The following is a 22,231-nucleotide window of genomic DNA, read 5'->3' on the forward strand; positions in this document are numbered from 1 at the left end:
CCCCAAAATATTTTGTGCAACAATGCGGCGAGTGTAATGAGAAATAGTCAGGCATTGTGAGTTTTGAGTAGGATTCGTATGTTTACCTCTGAAAAAGGGCTCGTCCGGGATTTGAACCCGGGACCTCTCGCACCCTAAGCGAGAATCATACCCCTAGAACAACGAGCCGAGGCACACAAGAGTCTCCTTTCGCACCGGCTCCGGGGGTTATTGGCAGCGAGTTAGTGAATGCTTCACCCAAAGCAAGCAACTTCACATGCTGCTCTCTTCTGCAATATGGTTGCTGTCTTTTCCATGGCCGTCATCGAACAAGAAATGAAAATGCCTCTATCCTTCAGACATTTTGTTTGTTCTAGGTGTATGCTCTCGGTGAGGTCAATAAAACCATTTCTGCTCTCATGCCTTGCTTTCATGAAGTAGGCCCAACCTTCAGTACACAAGGACATGCAAACGAATAGCGCAAACTATCATCACTTCTCTTTTTGAGCTGTCACTGATGCCCCTGGAGTACAGTACGCTGGTGAGGGATAGACAGCTTCCATTATCTCAGCTTTCCTATAAGTTGAGAGAGTAAATGCAAACTGTGTGAAGAACAGAAAGCTGCTGTTTCTGCCCGGTCTCGAACCAGGGACCTTTCGCGTGTAAAGCGAACGTGATAACCACTACACTACAGAAACAGACACGCTTGCAGGAATCTTCTTGGCATGTAGTGGGCTGGAATGCACTGACCAAGGGCCAATGTCCATGAAGCTCAAAGTTGGACCCTCTTTACCCGATCTCTTTCTTCGGAAGAAAGGAACGAGGACCACTTTTATTCCAAAAGGCGATTTTAAAACCATACCTGAAACCACACTAGAAAAACACTTTGCATTTAATTTTCCTACACTGATGGTCCACCCCAGAAAAGCAGTTGCAAAGAAGTCCGGCACTGAAATTCTATACGCCAAAAGTGGGAAATAGCGTAGAGGGAAAGGAACTTTCTCACCATACACGGCGTCTGATAGCATTGAAAAGAAGAAATGGCCCTATATAATAAGCAGCCTAAAAAAAAGTCCACAGCATGGGCTAGTCCGGGATTTGAACCCGGGACCTCTCGCACCCGAAGCAAGAATCATACCCCTAGACTAACGAGCCTGATTCCCCAGTTGGCATTTTAAGCAATTTCTGATGCGTCTTTCAGAAACAAAGCAGGGCTATTTGGCTGCTCTCTCTCTATGTGAACCACACAAAGTCATGTTTTCTCTCAAGGTGTTGTTTTTTTCACTCTTGCAAGGAAAGGATCAGTCGATATCCTAGCTGCCAGAGAGCAGAAAAAAGGCGCTGATGAGAACTGCAGGCACTTTCTGGCACTTGTACTCCTCTGCAAGTCCTGGACACTTGCCCCATAGACTTCCACCCCAGATGCAAGGGAGGGCCTGCCAATTCTTGCTCCTAAGACAGAGGCATTTGATTCTTGGATTCAAACACGCTCACTCAGCGCTCGATCAGGCTCGATCAAGCGAGATTTATATGAGTGGCTCGCAGGACTGAAACACTCACCTGGGAGCCCCAGGGTGGCTGAATTCCCAGTATGGCCATTTTTGGGCAAGTCACCTCCTTTCCTCCTGCCTCAATCTAGAATTGGCTGCAAATCACAAGATAGAGTTCAATGTCCGTGTGTACTGCCTACTCCCAGCTACCTCTCTGTCTTCCTTATGTAAATTAAAATTCGCAAGGGGGGACCAATGACAATCTGCTCCTCCCACATAACCAGGAAGCCCTGTTGAACATGTCTGCCTGTGTTGTTGCAGGGACAGTGCCTTCTCCGCCCAAAAGGTGGCAGGAGAGCCTCACAACAAAGATGGGATCAACTGCTTGATGAGAAACCAGCACAGCAGTTTGTGTGATGGAGTGCAAATTTAACGGAAGGTGTGCCTGAGGTGTCCCTTCCAGGAATACATGGAATTGTGATTGAGGGCCCAGCCTGATCGTTGGTGGATTTCTCGTCATATGTTACAGGTCCGTGCAAAGATTGTGGTGTGTGGGGAATGCACTGCAAAAAACAGGACGATTTAAGGGTGTAAAAGAAACCTGTCAGAAGTGGGATTTGAACCCACGCCTCTATGAGGAGACCAGAAGTCTCAGTTGCACTGAAGATCAAGCTCTCTTGAGTCTGGCACCTTAGACCACTCGGCCATCCTGACAGCCCTGGGTGTGCACAGATCTGACTCTTCTGACTGCACCTGCCAATGTTTGCACTTACAACGTTCACAGCAATGTCACAAGTGTAAAGACTCCACAATACAACATGGCATGACAAAAAAAAAGCTAGGCACAAGAGCGACCACTGATGGATGCGGATTACTTTGTTTCGTCTTGCAAAAGGAAAGGAAGTTTCCCACAGCTCGCTGGGTTCAAGGACCGCCTCTTCTTAAGCTTGCATTGAGATGATAAGGTTTTAGAGGGTGCACATAAAAGCAGCTCATGCACAGTTTTTCTGCCCGGTCTCGAACCGGGGACCTTTCGCGTGTTAGGCGAACGTGATGACCACTACACTACAGAAACTCACTTGCTGTGTTTTACTGTTAGAGCAAGGTTCCTCTCAAGGATTCTCTCTACTTCTATTCTGCTGTATCAGCAGCCACTCAGAAAGCGAGGAGCAAGTGTGAAAACTGCAGAGATATCAGCCAACATGCTTGCAATTAGACGTATTAAAATTGACTTATGCAGGCATCGACAGACAAATATCTCATGCCTAAATGCCAGCAAGTACAGCTTGGGAAAGCATCACCTGGGACACACACAGACTAAGCATGAAGGCAGAAAAAGCATGGTGATCCAAGTTTCTTACGAGGTTCAAAATATTTTGTGCAACAATGCGGCGAGTGTAATGAGAAATAGTCAGGCATTGTGAGTTTTGAGTAGGATTCGTATGTTTACCTCTGAAAAAGGGCTCGTCCAGGATTTGAACCCGGGACCTCTCGCACCCTAAGCGAGAATCATACCCCTAGACCAACGAGCCGAGGCACACAAGAGTCTCCTTTCGCACCGGCTCCGGGGGTTATTGGCAGCGAGTTAGTGAATGCTTCACCCAAAGCAAGCAACTGTACATGCTGCTCTCTTCTGCAATATGGTTGCTGTCTTTTCCATGGCCGTCATCGAACAAGAAATGAAAATGCCTCTATCCTTCAGACATTTTGTTTGTTCTAGGTGTATGCTCTCGGTGAGGTCAATAAAACCATTTCTGCTCTCATGCCTTGCTTTCATGAAGTAGGCCCAACCTTCAGTACACAAGGACGTGCAAACGAATAGCGCAAACTATCGTCACTTCTCTTTTTGAGCTGTCACTGATGCCCCTGGAGCACAGTACGTCACGATGGTGAGGGATAGACAGCTTCCATTATCTCAGCTTTCCTATAAGTTGAGAGAGTAAATGCAAACTATGTGAAAAACAGAAAGCTGCAGTTTCTGCCCGGTCTCGAACCAGGGACCTTTCACGTGTAAAGCGAACGTGATAACCACTACACTACAGAAACAGACACGCTTGCAGGAATCTTCTTGGCATGTAGTGGGCTGGAATGCACAGACCAAGGGCCAATGTCCATGAAGCTCAAAGTTGGACCCTCCTTACCCGATCTCTTTCTTTGGAAGAAAGGAACGAGGACCACTTTTATTCCAAAAGGCGATTTTAAAACCATACCTGAAACCACACTAGAAAAACACTTTGCATTTAATTTTCCTACACTGATGGTCCACCCCAGAAAAGCAGTTGCAAAGAAGTCCGGCACTGAAATTCTATACGCCAAAAGTGGGAAATAGCGTAGAGGGAAAGGAACTTTCTCACCATACACGGCGTCTGATAGCATTGAAAAGAAGAAATGGCCCTATATAATAAGCAGCCTAAAAAAGAGTCCACAGCATGGGTTAGTCCGGGATTTGAACCCGGGACCTCTCACACCCGAAGCGAGAATCATACCCCTAGACCAACGAGCCTGATTCCCCAGTCGGCATTGTAAGCAATTTCTGATGCGTCTTTCAGAAACAAAGCAGGGCTATTTGGCTGCTCTCTCTCTATGTGAACCACACAAAGTCATGTTTTTTCTCAAGGTGTTGTTTTTTTCACTCTTGCAAGGAAGGGATCAGTCGATAGCCTAGCTGCCAGAGAGCAGAAAAAAGGCGCTGATGAGAACTGCAGGCACTTTCTGGCACTTGTACTCCTCTGCAAGTCCTGGACACTTGCCCCATAGACTTCCACCCCAGATGCAAGGGAGGGCCTGCCAATTCTTGCTCCTAAGACAGAGGCATTTGATTCTTGGATTCAAACACGCTCACTCAGCGCTCGATCAGGCTCGATCAAGCGAGATTTATATGAGTGGCTCGCAGGACTGAAACACTCACCTGGGAGCCCCAGGGTGGCTGAATTCCCAGTATGGCCATTTTTGGGCAAGTCACCTCCTTTCCTCCTGCCTCAATCTAGAATTGGCTGCAAATCACAAGATAGAGTTCAATGTCCGTGTGTACTGCCTACTCCCAGCTACCTCTCTGTCTTCCTTATGTAAATTAAAATTCGCAAGGGGGGACCAATGACAATCTGCTCCTCCCACATAACCAGGAAGCCCTGTTGAACATGTCTGCCTGTGTTGTTGCAGGGACAGTGCCTTCTCCGCCCAAAAGGTGGCAGGAGAGCCTCACAACAAAGATGGGATCAACTGCTTAATGAGAAACCAGCACGGCAGTTTGTGTGATGGAGTGCAAATTTAACGGAAGGTGTGCCTGAGGTGTCCCTTCCAGGAATACATGGAATTGTGATTGAGGGCCCAGCCTGATCGTTGGTGGATTTCTCGTCATATGTTACAGGTTCGTGCAAAGATTGTGGTGTGTGGGGAATGCACTGCAAAAAACAGGACGATTTAAGGGTGTAAAAGAAACCTGTCAGAAGTGGGATTTGAACCCATGCCTCCATGAGGAGACCAGAAGTCTCAGTTGCACTGAAGATCAAGCTCTCTTGAGTCTGGCGCCTTAGACCACTCGGCCATCCTGACAGCCCTGGGTGTGCACAGATCTGACTCTTCTGACTGCACCTGCCAATGTTTGCAATTACAACGTTCACAGCAATGTCACAAGTGTAAAGACTCCACAATACAACATGGCATGACAAAAAAAAAGCTAGGCACAAGAGCGACTACTGATGGATGCGGATTACTTTGTTTCGTCTTGCAAAAGTAAAGGAAGTTTCCCACAGCTCGCTGGGTTCAAGGACCGCCTCTTCTTAAGCTTGCATTGAGATAATAAGGTTTTAGAGGGTGCACATAAAAGCAGCTCATGCACAGTGTTTCTGCCCGGTATCAAACCGGGGACCTTTCGCGTGTTAGGCGAACGTGATGACCACAACACTACAGAAACTCACTTGCTGTGTTTTACTGTTAGAGCAAGGTTCCTCTCAAGGATTCTCGCTACTTCTATTCTGCTGTATCAGCAGCCACTCAGAAAGCGAGGAGCAAGTGTGAAAACTGCAGAGATATCAGCCAACATGCTTGCAATTAGACGTATTAAAATTGACTTATGCAGGCATCGACAGACAAATATCTGATGCCTAAATGCCAGCAAGTACAGCTTGGGAAAGCATCACCTGGGACACACACAGACTAAGCATGAAGGCAGAAAAAGCATGGTGATCCATGTTTCTTATGAGGTTCAAAATATTTTGTGCAACAATGCGGCGAGTGTAATGAGAAATAGTCAGGCATTGTGAGTTTTGAGTAGGATTCGTATGTTTACCTCTGAAAAAGGGCTCGTCCGAGATTTGAACCCGGGACCTCTCGCACCCTAAGCGAGAATCATACCCCTAGACCAACAAGCCGAGGCACACAAGAGTCTACTTTCGCACCGGCTCCGGGGGTTATTGGCAGCGAGTTAGTGAATGCTTCACCCAAAGCAAGCAACTGCACATGCTGCTCTCTTCTGCAATATGGTTGCTGTCTTTTCCATGGCCGTCATCGAACAAGAAATGAAAATGCCTCTATCTTTCAGACATTTTGTTTGTTCTAGGTGTATGCTCTCGGTGAGGTCAATAAAACCATTTCTGCTCTCATGCCTTGCTTTCATGAAGTAGGCCCAACCTTCAGTACACAAGGACGTGCAAACGAATAGCGCAAACTATCGTCACTTCTCTTTTTGAGCTGTCACTGATGCCCCTGGAGCACAGTACGTCACGCTGGTGAGGGATAGACAGCTTCCATTATCTCAGCTTTCCTATAAGTTGAGAGAGTAAATGCAAACTGTGTGAAAAACAGAAAGCTGCTGTTTCTGCCCGGTCTCGAACCAGGGACCTTTCGCATGTAAAGCGAACGTGATAACCACTACACTATAGAAACAGACACGCTTGCAGGAATCTTCTTGGCATGTAGTGGGCTGGAATGCACAGACCAAGGGCCAATGTCCATGAAGCTCAAAGTTGGACCCTCCTTACCCGATCTCTTTCTTTGGAAGAAAGGAACGAGGACCACTTTTATTCCAAAAGGCGATTTTAAAACCATACCTGAAACCACACTAGAAAAACACTTTGCATTTAATTTTCCTACACTGATGGTCCACCCCAGAAAAGCAGTTGCAAAGAAGTCCGGCACTGAAATTCTATACGCCAAAAGTGGGAAATAGCGTAGAGGGAAAGGAACTTTCTCACCATACAGGGCGTCTTATAGCATTGAAAAGAAGAAATGGCCCTATATAATAAGCAGCCTAAAAATAATTCCACAGCATGGGTTCGTCCGGGATTTGAACCCGGGACCTCTCGCACCCGAAGCGAGAATCATACCCCTAGACCAACGAGCCTAATTCCCCAGTCGGCATTTTAAGCAATTTCTGATGCGTCTTTCAGAAACAAAGCAGGGCTATTTGGCTGCTCTCTCTCTATGTGAACCACACAAAGTCATGTTTTCTCTCAAGGTGTTGTTTTTTTCACTCTTGCAAGGAAGGGATCAGTCGATATCCTAGCTGCCAGAGAGCAGAAAAAAGGCGCTGATGAGAACTGCAGGCACTTTCTGGCACTTGTACTCCTCTGCAAGTCCTGGACACTTGCCCCATAGACTTCCACCCCAGATGCAAGTGAGGGCCTGCCAATTCTTGCTCCTAAGACAGAGGCATTTGATTCTTGGATTCAAACACGCTCACTCAGCGCTCGATCAGGCTCGATCAGGCGAGATTTATATGAGTGGCTCGCAGGACTGAAACACTCACCTGGGAGCCCCAGGGTGGCTGAATTCCCAGTATGGCCATTTTTGGGCAAGTCACCTCCTTTCCTCCTGCCTCAATCTAGAATTGGCTGCAAATCACAAGATAGAGTTCAATATCCGTGTGTACTGCCTACTCCCAGCTACCTCTCTGTCTTCCTTATGTAAATTAAAATTCGCAAGGGGGGACCAATGACAATCTGCTCCTCCCACATAACCAGGAAGCCCTGTTGAACATGTCTGCCTGTGTTGTTGCAGGGACAGTGCCTTCTCCGCCCAAAAGGTGGCAGGAGAGCCTCACAACAAAGATGGGATCAACTGCTTAATGAGAAACCAGCACGGCAGTTTGTGTGATGGAGTACAAATTTAACGGAAGGTGTGCCTGAGGTGTCCCTTCCAGGAATACATGGAATTGTGATTGAGGGCCCAGCCTGATCGTTGGTGGATTTCTCGTCATATGTTACAGGTCCGTGCAATGATTGTGGTGTGTGGGGAATGCACTGCAAAAAACAGGACGATTTAAGGGTGTAAAAGAAACCTGTCAGAAGTGGGATTTGAACCCACGCCTCCATGAGGAGACCAGAAGTCTCAGTTGCACTGAAGATCAAGCTCTCTTGAGTCTGGCGCCTTAGACCACTCAGCCATCCTGACAGCCCTGGGTGTGCACAGATCTGACTCTTCTGACTGCACCTGCCAATGTTTGCACTTACAACGTTCACAGCAATGTCACAAGTGTAAAGACCCCACAATACAACATGGCATGACAAAAAAAAAGCTAGGCACAAGAGCGACCACTGATGGATGCGGATTACTTTGTTTCGTCTTGCAAAAGTAAAAGAAGTTTCCCACGGCTCGCTGGGTTCAAGGACCGCCTCTTCTTAAGCTTGCATTGAGATAATAAGGTTTTAGAGGGTGCACATAAAAGCAGCTCATGCACAGTGTTTCTGCCCGGTCTCGAACCGGGGACCTTTCGCGTGTTAGGCGAACGTGACGACCACTACACTACAGAAACTCACTTGCTGTGTTTTACTGTTAGAGCAAGGTTCCTCTCAAGGATTCTCTCTACTTCTATTCTGCTGTATCAGCAGCCACTCAGAAAGCGAGGAGCAAGTGTGAAAACTGCAGAGATATCAGCCAACATGCTTGCAATTAGACGCAAAAAAAATTGACTTATGCAGGCATCGACAGACAAATATCTGATGCCTAAATGCCAGCAAGTACAGCTTGGGAAAGCATCACCTGACACACACAGAGACTAAGCATGAAGGCAGAAAAAGCATGGTGATCCATGTTTCTTATGAGGTTCAAAATATTTTGTGCAACAATGCGGCGAGTGTAATGAGAAATAGTCAGGCATTGTGAGTTTTGAGTAGGATTCGTATGTTTACCTCTGAAAAAAGGCTGGTCCGGGATTTGAACCCGGGACCTCTCGCACCCTAAGCGAGAATCATACCCCTAGACCAACGAGCCGAGGCACACAAGAGTTGCCTTTCGCACCGGCTCCGGGGGTTATTGGCAGTGAGTTAGTGAATGCTTCACCCAAAGCAAGCAACTGCACATGCTGCTCTCTTCTGCAATATGGTTGCTGTCTTTTCCATGGCCGTCATCGAACAAGAAATGAAAATGCCTCTATCCTTCAGACATTTTGTTTGTTCTAGGTGTATGCTCTCGGTGAGGTCAATAAAACCATTTCTGCTCTCATGCCTTGCTTTCATGAAGTAGGCCCAACCTTCAGTACACAAGGACGTGCAAACGAATAGCGCAAACTATCGTCACTTCTCTTTTTGAGCTGTCACTGATGCCCCTGGAGCACAGTACGTCACGCTGGTGAGGGATAGACAGCTTCCATTATCTCAGCTTTCCTATAAGTTGAGAGAGTAAATGCAAACTGTGTGAAAAACAGAAAGCTGCTGTTTCTGCCCGGTCTCGAACCAGGGACCTTTCGCGTGTAAAGCGAACGTGATAACCACTACACTACAGAAACAGACACGCTTGCAGGAATCTTCTTGGCATGTAGTGGGCTGGAATGCACAGACCAAGGGCCAATGTCCATGAAGCTCAAAGTTGGACCCTCCTTACCCGATCTCTTTCTTTGGAAGAAAGGAACGAGGACCACTTTTATTCCAAAAGGCGATTTTAAAACCATACCTGAAACCACACTAGAAAAACACTTTGCATTTAATTTTCCTACACTGATGGTCCACCCCAGAAAAGCAGTTTCAAAGAAGTCCGGCACTGAAATTCTATACGCCAAAAGTGGGAAATAGCGTAGAGGGAAAGGAACTTTCTCACCATACACGGCGTCTTATAGCATTGAAAAGAAGAAATGGCCCTATATAATAAGCAGCCTAAAAATAATTCCACAGCATGGGCTCGTCCGGGATTTGAACCCGGGACCTCTCGCACCCGAAGCGAGAATCATACCCCTAGACCAACGAGCCTGATTCCCCAGTCGGCATTTTAAGCAATTTCTTATGCGTCTTTCAGAAACAAAGCAGGGCTATTTGGCTGCTCTCTCTCTATGTGAACCACACAAAGTCATGTTTTCTCTCAAGGTGTTGTTTTTTTCACTCTTGCAAGGAAGAGATCAGTCGATAGCCTAGCTGCCAGAGAGCAGAAAAAAGGCGCTGATGAGAACTCCAGGCACTTTCTGGCACTTGTACTCCTCTGCAAGTCCTGGACACTTGCCCCATAGACTTCCACCCCAGATGCAAGGGAGGGCCTGCCAATTCTTGCTCCTAAGACAGAGGCATTTGATTCTTGGATTCAAGCACGCTCACTCAGCGCTCGATCAGGCTCGATCAAGCGAGATTTATATGAGTGGCTCGCAGGACTGAAACACTCACCTGGGAGCCCCAGGGTGGCTGAATTCCCAGTATGGCCATTTTTGGGCAAGTCACCTCCTTTCCTCCTGCCTCAATCTAGAATTGGCTGCAAATCACAAGATAGAGTTCAATGTCCGTGTGTACTGCCTACTCCCAGCTACCTCTCTGTCTTCCTTATGTAAATTAAAATTCGCAAGGGGGGACCAATGACAATCTGCTCCTCCCACATAACCAGGAAGCCCTGTTGAACATGTCTGCCTGTGTTGTTGAAGGGACAGTGCCTTCTCCACCCAAAAGGTGGCAGGAGAGCCTCACAACAAAGATGGGATCAACTGCTTAATGAGAAACCAGCACGGCAGTTTGTGTGATGGAGTGCAAATTTAACGGAAGGTGTGCCTGAGGTGTCCCTTCCAGGAATACATGGAATTGTGATTGAGGGCCCAGCCTGATCGTGGGTGGATTTCTCGTCATATGTTACAGGTCCGTGCAAAGATTGTGGTGTGTGGGGAATGCACTGCAAAAAACAGGACGATTTAAGGGTGTAAAAGAAGCCTGTCAGAAGTGGGATTTGAACCCACGCCTCCATGAGGAGACCAGAAGTATCAGTTGCACTGAAGATCAAGCTCTCTTGCGTCTGGCGCCTTAGACCACTCGGCCATCCTGACAGCCCTGGGTGTGCACAGATCTGACTCTTCTGACTGCACCTGCCAATCTTTGCACTTACAACGTTCACAGCAATGTCACAAGTGTAAAGACTCCACAATACAACATGGCATGACAAAAAAAAAGCTAGGCACAAGAGCGACCACTGATGGATGCGGATTACTTTGTTTTGTCTTGCAAAAGTAAAGGAAGTTTCCCACGGCTCGCTGGGTTCAAGGACCGCCTCTTCTTAAGCTTGCATTGAGATAATAAGGTTTTAGAGGGTGCACATAAAAGCAGGTCATGCACAGTGTTTCTGCCCGGTCTCGAACCGGGGACCTTTCGCGTGTTAGGCGAACGTGATGACCACTACACTACAGAAACTCACTTGCTGTGTTTTACTGTTAGAGCAAGGTTCCTCTCAAGGATTCTCTCTACTTCTATTCTGCTGTATCAGCAGCCACTCAGAAAGCGAGGAGCAAGTGTGAAAACTGCAGAGATATCAGCCAACATGCTTGCAATTAGACGTATTAAAATTGACTTATGCAGGCATCGACAGACACATATCTGATGCCTAAATGCCAGCAAGTACAGCTTGGGAAAGCATCACCTGGGACACACACAGACTAAGCATGAAGGCAGAAAAAGCATGGTGATCCATGTTTCTTATGAGGTTCAAAATATTTTGTGCAACAATGCGGCGAGTGTAATGAGAAATAGTCAGGCATTGTGAGTTTTGAGTAGGATTCGTATGTTTACCTCTGAAAAAGGGCTCGTCCGGGATTTGAACCCGGGACCTCTCGCACCCTAAGCGAGAATCATACCCCTAGACCAACGAGCCGAGGCACACAAGAGTCTCCTTTCGCACCGGCTCCGGGGGTTATTGGCAGCGAGTTAGTGAATGCTTCACCCAAAGCAAGCAACTGCACATGCTGCTCTCTTCTGCAATATGGTTGCTGTCTTTTCCATGGCCGTCATCGAACAAGAAATGAAAATGCCTCTATCCTTCAGACATTTTGTTTGTTCTAGGTGTATGCTCTCGGTGAGGTCAATAAAACCATTTCTGCTCTCATGCCTTGCTTTCATGAAGTAGGCCCACCTTCAGTACACAAGGACGTGCAACGAATAGCGCAAACTATCGTCACTTCTCTTTTTGAGCTGTCACTGATGCCCCTGGAGCACAGTACGTCACGCTGGTGAGGGATAGACAGCTTCCATTATCTCAGCTTTCCTATAAGTTGAGAGAGTAAATGGAAACTGTGTGAAAAACAGAAAGCTGCTGTTTCTGCCCGGTCTCGAACCAGGGACCTTTCGCATTTAAAGCGAACGTGATAACCACTACACTACAGAAACAGACACGCTTGAAGGAATCTTCTTGGCATGTAGTGGGCTGGAATGCACAGACCAAGGGCCAATGTCCATGAAGCTCAAAGTTGGACCCTCCTTACCCGATCTCTTTCTTTGGAAGAAAGGAACGAGGACCAATTTTATTCCAAAAGGCGATTTTAAAACCATACCTGAAACCACACTAGAAAAACACTTTGCATTTAATTTTCCTACACTGATGGTCCACCCCAGAAAAGCAGTTGCAAAGAAGTCCGGCACTGAAATTCTATACGCCAAAAGTGGGAAATAGCGTAGAGGGAAAGGAACTTTCTCACCATACACGGCGTCTTATAGCATTGAAAAGAAGAAATGGCCCTATATAATAAGCAGCCTAAAAATAATTCCACAGCATGGGCTCATCCGGGATTTGAACCCGGGACCTCTCGCACCCGAAGCGAGAATCATACCCCTAGACCAACGAGCCTGATTCCCCAGTCGGCATTTTAAGCAATTTCTGATGCGTCTTTCAGAAACAAAGCAGGGCTATTTGGCTGCTCTCTCTCTATGTGAACCACACAAAGTCATGTTTTCTCTCAAGGTGTTGTTTTTTTCACTCTTGCAAGGAAGGGATCAGTCGATATCCTAGCTGCCAGAGAGCAGAAAAAAGGCGCTGATGAGAACTGCAGGCACTTTCTGGCACTTGTACTCCTCTGCAAGTCCTGGACACTTGCCCCATAGACTTCCACCCCAGATGCAAGGGAGGGCCTGCCAATTCTTGCTCCTAAGACAGAGGCATTTGATTCTTGGATTCAAACACGCTCACTCAGCACTCGATCAGGCTCGATCAGGCGAGATTTATATGAGTGGCTCGCAGGACTGAAACACTCACCTGGGAGCCCCAGGGTGGCTGAATTCCCAGTATGGCCATTTTTGGGCAAGTCACCTCCTTTCCTCCTGCCTCAATCTAGAATTGGCTGCAAATCACAAGATAGAGTTCAATGTCCGTGTGTACTGCCTACTCCCAGCTACCTCTCTGTCTTCCTTATGTAAATTAAAATTCGCAAGGGGGGACCAATGACAATCTGCTCCTCCCACATAACCAGGAAGCCCTGTTGAACATGTCTGCCTGTGTTGTTGCAGGGACAGTGCCTTCTCCGCCCAAAAGGTGGCAGGAGAGCCTCACAACAAAGATGGGATCAACTGCTTAATGAGAAACCAGCACGGCAGTTTGTGTGATGGAGTGCAAATTTAACGGAAGGTGTGCCTGAGGTGTCCCTTCCAGGAATACATGGAATTGTGATTGAGGGCCCAGCCTGATCGTGGGTGGATTTCTCGTCATATGTTACAGGTCCGTGCAAAGATTGTGGTGTGTGGGGAATGCACTGCAAAAAACAGGACGATTTAAGGGTGTAAAAGAAGCCTGTCAGAAGTGGGATTTGAACCCACGCCTCCATGAGGAGACCAGAAGTCTCAGTTGCACTGAAGATCAAGCTCTCTTGCGTCTGGCGCCTTAGACCACTCGGCCATCCTGACAGCCCTGGGTGTGCACAGATCTGACTCTTCTGACTGCACCTGCCAATCTTTGCACTTACAACGTTCACAGCAATGTCACAAGTGTAAAGACTCCACAATACAACATGGCATGACAAAAAAAAAGCTAGGCACAAGAGCGACCACTGATGGATGCGGATTACTTTGTTTCGTCTTGCAAAAGTAAAGGAAGTTTCCCACGGCTCGCTGGGTTCAAGGACCGCCTCTTCTTAAGCTTGCATTGAGATAATAAGGTTTTAGAGGGTGCACATAAAAGCAGCTCATGCACAGTGTTTCTGCCCGGTCTCGAACCGGGGACCTTTCGCGTGTTAGGCGAACGTGATGACCACTACACTACAGAAACTCACTTGCTGTGTTTTACTGTTAGAGCAAGGTTCCTCTCAAGGATTCTCTCTACTTCTATTCTGCTGTATCAGCAGCCACTCAGAAAGCGAGGAGCAAGTGTGAAAACTGCAGAGATATCAGCCAACATGCTTGCAATTAGACGTATTAAAATTGACTTATGCAGGCATCGACAGACAAATATCTGATGCCTAAATGCCAGCAAGTACAGCTTGGGAAAGCATCACCTGGGACACACACAGACTAAGCATGAAGGCAGAAAAAGCATGGTGATCCATGTTTCTTATGAGGTTCAAAATATTTTGTGCAACAATGCGGCGAGTGTAATGAGAAATAGTCAGGCATTGTGAGTTTTGAGTAGGATTCGTATGTTTGCCTCTGAAAAAGGGCTGGTCCGGGATTTGAACCCGGGACCTCTCGCACCCTAAGCGAGAATCATACCCCTAGACCAACGAGCCGAGGAACACAAGAATCTCCTTTCGCACCGGCTCCGGGGGTTATTGGCAGTGAGTTAGTGAATGCTTCACCCAAAGCAAGCAACTGCACATGCTGCTCTCTTCTGCAATATGGTTGCTGTCTTTTCCATGGCCGTCATCGAACAAGAAATGAAAATGCCTCTATCCTTCAGACATTTTGTTTGTTCTAGGTGTATGCTCTCGGTGAGGTCAATAAAACCATTTCTGCTCTCATGCCTTGCTTTCATGAAGTAGGCCCAACCTTCAGTACACAAGGACGTGCAAACGAATAGCGCAAACTATCGTCACTTCTCTTTTTGAGCTGTCACTGATGCCCCTGGAGCACAGTACGTCACGCTGGTGAGGGATAGACAGCTTCCATTATCTCAGCTTTCCTATAAGTTGAGAGAGTAAATGCAAACTGTGTGAAAAACAGAAAGCTGCTGTTTCTGCCCGGTCTCGAACCAGGGACCTTTCGCATGTAAAGCGAACGTGATAACCACTAGACTACAGAAACAGACACGCTTGCAGGAATCTTCTTGGCATGTAGTGGGCTGGAATGCACAGACCAAGGGCCAATGTCCATGAAGCTCAAAGTTGGACCCTCCTTACCCGATCTCTTTCTTTGGAAGAAAGGAACGAGGACCACTTTTATTCCAAAAGGCGATTTTAAAACCATACCTGAAACCACACTAGAAAAACACTTTGCATTTAATTTTCCTACACTGATGGTCCACCCCAGAAAAGCAGTTTCAAAGAAGTCCGGCACTGAAATTCTATTCGCCAAAAGTGGGAAATAGCGTAGAGGGAAAGGAACTTTCTCACCATACACGGCATCTTATAGCATTGAAAAGAAGAAATGGCCCTATATAATAAGCAGCCTAAAAATAATTCCACAGCATGGGCTCGTCCGGGATTTGAACCCGGGACCTCTCGCACCCGAAGCGAGAATCATACCCCTAGACCAACGAGCCTGATTCCCCAGTCGGCATTTTAAGCAATTTCTTATGCGTCTTTCAGAAACAAAGCAGGGCTATTTGGCTGCTCTCTCTCTATGTGAACCACACAAAGTCATGTTTTCTCTCAAGGTGTTGTTTTTTTCACTCTTGCAAGGAAGAGATCAGTCGATAGCCTAGCTGCCAGAGAGCAGAAAAAAGGCGCTGATGAGAACTGCAGGCACTTTCTGGCACTTGTACTCCTCTGCAAGTCCTGGACACTTGCCCCATAGACTTCCACCCCAGATGCAAGGGAGGGCCTGCCAATTCTTGCTCCTAAGACAGAGGCATTTGATTCTTGGATTCAAACACGCTCACTCAGCGCTCGATCAGGCTCGATCAAGCGAGATTTATATGAGTGGCTCGCAGGACTGAAACACTCACCTGGGAGCCCCAGGGTGGCTGAATTCCCAGTATGGCCATTTTTGGGCAAGTCACCTCCTTTCCTCCTGCCTCAATCTAGAATTGGCTGCAAATCACAAGATAGAGTTCAATGTCCGTGTGTACTGCCTACTCCCAGCTACCTCTCTGTCTTCCTTATGTAAATTAAAATTCGCAAGGGGGGACCAATGACAATCTGCTCCTCCCACATAACCAGGAAGCCCTGTTGAACATGTCTGCCTGTGTTGTTGCAGGGACAGTGCCTTCTCCGCCCAAAAGGTGGCAGGAGAGCCTCACAACAAAGATGGGATCAACTGCTTAATGAGAAACCAGCACGGCAGTTTGTGTGATGGAGTGCAAATTTAACGGAAGGTGTGCCTGAGGTGTCCCTTCCAGGAATACATGGAATTGTGATTGAGGGCCCAGCCTGATCGTGGGTGGATTTCTCGTCATATGTTACAGGTCCGTGCAAAGATTGTCGTGTGTGGGGAATGCACTGCAAAAAACAGGACGATTTAAGGGTGTAAAAGAAGCCTGTCAGAAGTGGGATTTGAACCCACGCCTCCATGAGGAGACCAGAAGTCTCAGTTGCACTGAAGATCAAGCTCTCTTGCGTCTGGCGCCTTAGACCACTCAGCCATCCTGACAGCCCTGGGTGTGCACAGATCTGACTCTTCTGACTGCACCTGCCAATCTTTGCACTTGCAACGTTCACAGCAATGTCACAAGTGTAAAGACTCCACAATACAACATGGCATGACAAAAAAAAAGCTAGGCACAAGAGCGACCACTGATGGATGCGGATTACTTTGTTTCGTCTTGCAAAAGTAAAGGAAGTTTCCCACGGCTCGCTGGGTTCAAGGACCGCCTCTTCTTAAGCTTGCATTGAGATAATAAGGTTTTAGAGGGTGCACATAAAAGCAGCTCATGCACAGTGTTTCTGCCCGGTCTCGAACCGGGGACCTTTCGCGTGTTAGGTGAACGTGATGACCACTACACTACAGAAACTCACTTGCTGTGTTTTACTGTTAGAGCAAGGTTCCTCTCAAGGATTCTCTCTACTTCTATTCTGCTGTATCAGCAGCCACTCAGAAAGCGAGGAGCAAGTGTGAAAACTGCAGAGATATCAGCCAACATGCTTGCAATTAGACGTATTAAAATTGACTTATGCAGGCATCGACAGACAAATATCTGATGCCTAAATGCCAGCAAGTACAGCTTGGGAAAGCATCACCTGGGACACACACAGACTAAGCATGAAGGCAGAAAAAGCATGGTGATCCATGTTTCTTATGAGGTTCAAAATATTTTGTGCAACAATGCGGCGAGTGTAATGAGAAATAGTCAGGCATTGTGAGTTTTGAGTAGGATTCGTATGTTTGCCTCTGAAAAAGGGCTGGTCCGGGATTTGAACCCGGGACCTCTCGCACCCTAAGCGAGAATCATACCCCTAGACCAACGAGCCGAGGCACACAAGAATCTCCTTTCGCACCGGCTCCGGGGGTTATTGGCAGTGAGTTAGTGAATGCTTCACCCAAAGCAAGCAACTGCACATGCTGCTCTCTTCTGCAATATGGTTGCTGTCTTTTCCATGGCCGTCATCGAACAAGAAATGAAAATGCCTCTATCCTTCAGACATTTTGTTTGTTCTAGGTGTATGCTCTCGGTGAGGTCAATAAAACCATTTCTGCTCTCATGCCTTGCTTTCATGAAGTAGGCCCAACCTTCAGTACACAAGGACGTGCAAACGAATAGCGCAAACTATCGTCACTTCTCTTTTTGAGCTGTCACTGATGCCCCTGGAGCACAGTACGTCACGCTGGTGAGGGATAGACAGCTTCCATTATCTCAGCTTTCCTATAAGTTGAGAGAGTAAATGCAAACTGTGTGAAAAACAGAAAGCTGCTGTTTCTGCCCGGTCTCGAACCAGGGACCTTTCGCGTGAAAAGCGAACGTGATAACCACTACCCTACAGAAACAGACACGCTTGCAGGAATCTTCTTGGCATGTAGTGGGCTGGAATGCACAGACCAAGGGCCAATGTCCATGAAGCTCAAAGTTGGACCCTCCTTACCCGATCTCTTTCTTTGGAAGAAAGGAACGAGGACCACTTTTATTCCAAAAGGCGATTTTAAAACCATACCTGAAACCACACTAGAAAAACACTTTGCATTTAATTTTCCTACACTGATGGTCCACCCCAGAAAAGCAGTTTCAAAGAAGTCCGGCACTGAAATTCTATACGCCAAAAGTGGGAAATAGCGTAGAGGGAAAGGAACTTTCTCACCATACACGGCGTCTTATAGCATTGAAAAGAAGAAATGGCCCTATATAATAAGCAGCCTAAAAATAATTCCACAGCATGGGCTCGTCCGGGATTTGAACCCGGGACCTCTCGCACCCGAAGCGAGAATCATACCCCTAGACCAACGAGCCTGATTCCCCAGTCGGCATTTTAAGCAATTTCTTATGCGTCTTTCAGAAACAAAGCAGGGCTATTTGGCTGCTCTCTCTCTATGTGAACCACACAAAGTCATGTTTTCTCTCAAGGTGTTGTTTTTTTCACTCTTGCAAGGAAGAGATCAGTCGATAGCCTAGCTGCCAGAGAGCAGAAAAAAGGCGCTGATGAGAACTCCAGGCACTTTCTGGCACTTGTACTCCTCTGCAAGTCCTGGACACTTGCCCCATAGACTTCCACCCCAGATGCAAGGGAGGGCCTGCCAATTCTTGCTCCTAAGACAGAGGCATTTGATTCTTGGATTCAAACACGCTCACTCAGCGCTCGATCAGGCTCGATCAAGCGAGATTTATATGAGTGGCTCGCAGGACTGAAACACTCACCTGGGAGCCCCAGGGTGGCTGAATTCCCAGTATGGCCATTTTTGGGCAAGTCACCTCCTTTCCTCCTGCCTCAATCTAGAATTGGCTGCAAATCACAAGATAGAGTTCAATGTCCGTGTGTACTGCCTACTCCCAGCTACCTCTCTGTCTTCCTTATGTAAATTAAAATTCGCAAGGGGGGACCAATGACAATCTGCTCCTCCCACATAACCAGGAAGCCCTGTTGAACATGTCTGCCTGTGTTGTTGCAGGGACAGTGCCTTCTCCGCCCAAAAGGTGGCAGGAGAGCCTCACAACAAAGATGGGATCAACTGCTTAATGAGAAACCAGCACGGCAGTTTGTGTGATGGAGTGCAAATTTAACGGAAGGTGTGCCTGAGGTGTCCCTTCCAGGAATACATGGAATTGTGATTGAGGGCCCAGCCTGATCGTGGGTGGATTTCTCGTCATATGTTACAGGTCCGTGCAAAGATTGTGGTGTGTGGGGAATGCACTGCAAAAAACAGGACGATTTAAGGGTGTAAAAGAAGCCTGTCAGAAGTGGGATTTGAACCCACGCCTCCATGAGGAGACCAGAAGTCTCAGTTGCACTGAAGATCAAGCTCTCTTGCGTCTGGCGCCTTAGACCACTCAGCCATCCTGACAGCCCTGGGTGTGCACAGATCTGACTCTTCTGACTGCACCTGCCAATCTTTGCACTTACAACGTTCACAGCAATGTCACAAGTGTAAAGACTCCACAATACAACATGGCATGACAAAAAAAAAGCTAGGCACAAGAGCGACCACTGATGGATGCGGATTACTTTGTTTTGTCTTGCAAAAGTAAAGGAAGTTTCCCACGGCTCGCTGGGTTCAAGGACCGCCTCTTCTTAAGCTTGCATTGAGATAATAAGGTTTTAGAGGGTGCACATAAAAGCAGCTCATGCACAGTGTTTCTGCCCGGTCTCGAACCGGGGACCTTTCGCGTGTTAGGCGAACGTGATGACCACTACACTACAGAAACTCACTTGCTGTGTTTTACTGTTAGAGCAAGGTTCCTCTCAAGGATTCTCTCTACTTCTATTCTGCTGTATCAGCAGCCACTCAGAAAGCGAGGAGCAAGTGTGAAAACTGCAGAGATATCAGCCAACATGCTTGCAATTAGACGTATTAAAATTGACTTATGCAGGCATCGACAGACAAATATCTGATGCCTAAATGCCAGCAAGTACAGCTTGGGAAAGCATCACCTGGGACACACACAGACTAAGCATGAAGGCAGAAAAAGCATGGTGATCCATGTTTCTTATGAGGTTCAAAATATTTTGTGCAACAATGTGGCGAGTGTAATGAGAAATAGTCAGGCATTGTGAGTTTTGAGAAGGATTCAGATGTTTACCTCTGAAAAAGGGCTCGTCCGGGATTTGAACCCGGGACCTCTCGCACCCTAAGCGAGAATCATACCCCTAGACCAACGAGCCGAGGCACACAAGAGTCTCCTTTCACACCGGCTCCGGGGGTTATTGGCAGCGAGTTAGTGAATGCTTCACCCAAAGCAAGCAACTGCACATGCTGCTCTCTTCTGCAATATGGTTGCTGTCTTTTCCATGGCCGTCATCGAACAAGAAATGAAAATGCCTCTATCCTTCAGACATTTTGTTTGTTCTAGGTGTATGCTCTCGGTGAGGTCAATAAAACCATTTCTGCTCTCATGCCTTGCTTTCATGAAGTAGGCCCAAACTTCAGTACACAAGGACGTGCAACGAATAGCGCAAACTATCGTCACTTCTCTTTTTGAGCTGTCACTGATGCCCCTGGAGCACAGTACGTCACGCTGGTGAGGGATAGACAGCTTCCATTATCTCAGCTTTCCTATAAGTTGAGAGAGTAAATGCAAACTGTGTGAAAAACAGAAAGCTGCTGTTTCTGCCCGGTCTCGAACAAGGGACCTTTCGCATGTAAAGCAAACGTGATAACCACTACACTACAGAAACAGACACGCTTGCAGGAATCTTCTTGGCATGTAGTGGGCTGGAATGCACAGACCAAGGGCCAATGTCCATGAAGCTCAAAGTTGGACCCTCCTTACCCGATCTCTTTCTTTGGAAGAAAGGAACGAGGACCAATTTTATTCCAAAAGGCGATTTTAAAACCATACCTGAAACCACACTAGAAAAACACTTTGCATTTAATTTTCCTACACTGATGGTCCACCCCAGAAAAGCAGTTGCAAAGAAGTCCGGCACTGAAATTCTATACGCCAAAAGTGGGAAATAGCGTAGAGGGAAAGGAACTTTCTCACCATACACGGCGTCTTATAGCATTGAAAAGAAGAAATGGCCCTATATAATAAGCAGCCTAAAAATAATTCCACAGCATGGGCTCGTCCGGGATTTGAACCCGGGACCTCTCGCACCCGAAGCGAGAATCATACCCCTAGACCAACGAGCCTGATTCCCCAGTCGGCATTTTAAGCAATTTCTGATGCGTCTTTCAGAAACAAAGCAGGGCTATTTGGCTGCTCTCTCTCTATGTGAACCACACAAAGTCATGTTTTCTCTCAAGGTGTTGTTTTTTTCACTCTTGCAAGGAAGGGATCAGTCGATATCCTAGCTGCCAGAGAGCAGAAAAAAGGCGCTGATGAGAACTGCAGGCACTTTCTGGCACTTGTACTCCTTTGCAAGTCCTGGACACTTGCCCCATAGACTTCCACCCCAGATGCAAGGGAGGGCCTGCCAATTCTTGCTCCTAAGACAGAGGCATTTGATTCTTGGATTCAAACACGCTCACTCAGCGCTCGATCAGGCTCGATCAGGCGAGATTTATATGAGTGGCTCGCAGGACTGAAACACTCACCTGGGAGCCCCAGGGTGGCTGAATTCCCAGGAAGGTCATTGTTGGGCAAGTCACCTCCTTTCCTCCTGCCTCAATCTAGAATTGGCTGCAAATCACAAGATAGAGTTCAATGTCCGTGTGTACTGCCTACTCCCAGCTACCTCTCTGTCTTCCTTATGTAAATTAAAATTCGCAAGGGGGGACCAATGACAATCTGCTCCTCCCACATAACCAGGAAGCCCTGTTGAACATGTCTGCCTGTGTTGTTGCAGGGACAGTGCCTTCTCTGCCCAAAAGGTGGCAGAAGAGCCTCACAACAAAGATGGGATCAACTGCTTAATGAGAAACCAGCACGGCAGTTTGTGTGATGGAGTGCAAATTTAACGGAAGGTGTGCCTGAGGTGTCCCTTCCAGGAATACATGGAATTGTGATTGAGGGCCCAGCCTGATCGTTGGTGGATTTCTCGTCATATGTTACAGGTCCGTGCAATGATTGTGGTGTGTGGGGAATGCACTGCAAAAAACAGGAGGATTTAAGGGTGTAAAAGAAACCTGTCAGAAGTGGGATTTGAACCCACGCCTCCATGAGGAGACCAGAAGTCTCAGTTGCACTGAAGATCAAGCTCTCTTGAGTCTGGCGCCTTAGACCACTCAGCCATCCTGACAGCCCTGGGTGTGCACAGATCTGACTCTTCTGACTGCACCTGCCAATGTTTGCACTTACAACGTTCACAGCAATGTCACAAGTGTAAAGACCCCACAATACAACATGGCATGACAAAAAAAAAGCTAGGCACAAGAGCGACCACTGATGGATGCGGATTACTTTGTTTCGTCTTGCAAAAGTAA

The 22,231-nt window shown here is 47.2% G+C and overlaps 15 non-coding genes across 15 annotated transcripts; all 15 read right to left on the reverse strand.

Moving 5' to 3' along the window:
- Positions 1–604: 604 nt before the first annotated feature.
- TRNAV-UAC (transfer RNA valine (anticodon UAC)) lies at positions 605–677 on the reverse strand. Its single transcript has one exon. It is a non-coding gene; the product is annotated as a tRNA-Val (tRNA).
- Positions 678–3,442: 2,765 nt separating this feature from the next.
- On the reverse strand, positions 3,443–3,515 carry TRNAV-UAC (transfer RNA valine (anticodon UAC)). The gene has a single exon. It is a non-coding gene; the product is annotated as a tRNA-Val (tRNA).
- A 2,765-nt stretch (positions 3,516–6,280) lies between these two features.
- Positions 6,281–6,353, reverse strand: TRNAV-UAC (transfer RNA valine (anticodon UAC)). The gene has a single exon. It is a non-coding gene; the product is annotated as a tRNA-Val (tRNA).
- A 385-nt stretch (positions 6,354–6,738) lies between these two features.
- Positions 6,739–6,810, reverse strand: TRNAP-CGG (transfer RNA proline (anticodon CGG)). Its single transcript has one exon. It is a non-coding gene; the product is annotated as a tRNA-Pro (tRNA).
- A 2,309-nt stretch (positions 6,811–9,119) lies between these two features.
- Positions 9,120–9,192, reverse strand: TRNAV-UAC (transfer RNA valine (anticodon UAC)). Its single transcript has one exon. It is a non-coding gene; the product is annotated as a tRNA-Val (tRNA).
- A 385-nt stretch (positions 9,193–9,577) lies between these two features.
- TRNAP-CGG (transfer RNA proline (anticodon CGG)) lies at positions 9,578–9,649 on the reverse strand. The gene has a single exon. It is a non-coding gene; the product is annotated as a tRNA-Pro (tRNA).
- Positions 9,650–10,986: 1,337 nt separating this feature from the next.
- On the reverse strand, positions 10,987–11,059 carry TRNAV-AAC (transfer RNA valine (anticodon AAC)). The gene has a single exon. It is a non-coding gene; the product is annotated as a tRNA-Val (tRNA).
- A 385-nt stretch (positions 11,060–11,444) lies between these two features.
- Positions 11,445–11,516, reverse strand: TRNAP-AGG (transfer RNA proline (anticodon AGG)). Its single transcript has one exon. It is a non-coding gene; the product is annotated as a tRNA-Pro (tRNA).
- Positions 11,517–12,413: 897 nt separating this feature from the next.
- TRNAP-CGG (transfer RNA proline (anticodon CGG)) lies at positions 12,414–12,485 on the reverse strand. Its single transcript has one exon. It is a non-coding gene; the product is annotated as a tRNA-Pro (tRNA).
- A 1,337-nt stretch (positions 12,486–13,822) lies between these two features.
- TRNAV-AAC (transfer RNA valine (anticodon AAC)) lies at positions 13,823–13,895 on the reverse strand. The gene has a single exon. It is a non-coding gene; the product is annotated as a tRNA-Val (tRNA).
- Positions 13,896–15,251: 1,356 nt separating this feature from the next.
- TRNAP-CGG (transfer RNA proline (anticodon CGG)) lies at positions 15,252–15,323 on the reverse strand. Its single transcript has one exon. It is a non-coding gene; the product is annotated as a tRNA-Pro (tRNA).
- Positions 15,324–18,089: 2,766 nt separating this feature from the next.
- TRNAP-CGG (transfer RNA proline (anticodon CGG)) lies at positions 18,090–18,161 on the reverse strand. The gene has a single exon. It is a non-coding gene; the product is annotated as a tRNA-Pro (tRNA).
- Positions 18,162–19,498: 1,337 nt separating this feature from the next.
- TRNAV-AAC (transfer RNA valine (anticodon AAC)) lies at positions 19,499–19,571 on the reverse strand. The gene has a single exon. It is a non-coding gene; the product is annotated as a tRNA-Val (tRNA).
- A 385-nt stretch (positions 19,572–19,956) lies between these two features.
- TRNAP-AGG (transfer RNA proline (anticodon AGG)) lies at positions 19,957–20,028 on the reverse strand. Its single transcript has one exon. It is a non-coding gene; the product is annotated as a tRNA-Pro (tRNA).
- Positions 20,029–20,926: 898 nt separating this feature from the next.
- TRNAP-CGG (transfer RNA proline (anticodon CGG)) lies at positions 20,927–20,998 on the reverse strand. Its single transcript has one exon. It is a non-coding gene; the product is annotated as a tRNA-Pro (tRNA).
- Positions 20,999–22,231: the final 1,233 nt, after the last annotated feature.

The sequence above is a fragment of the Triturus cristatus genome, chromosome 10 (genome assembly GCF_964204655.1).
Source record: "Triturus cristatus chromosome 10, aTriCri1.1, whole genome shotgun sequence".
NCBI classification, from domain to species: Eukaryota; Metazoa; Chordata; class Amphibia; order Caudata; family Salamandridae; genus Triturus; species Triturus cristatus.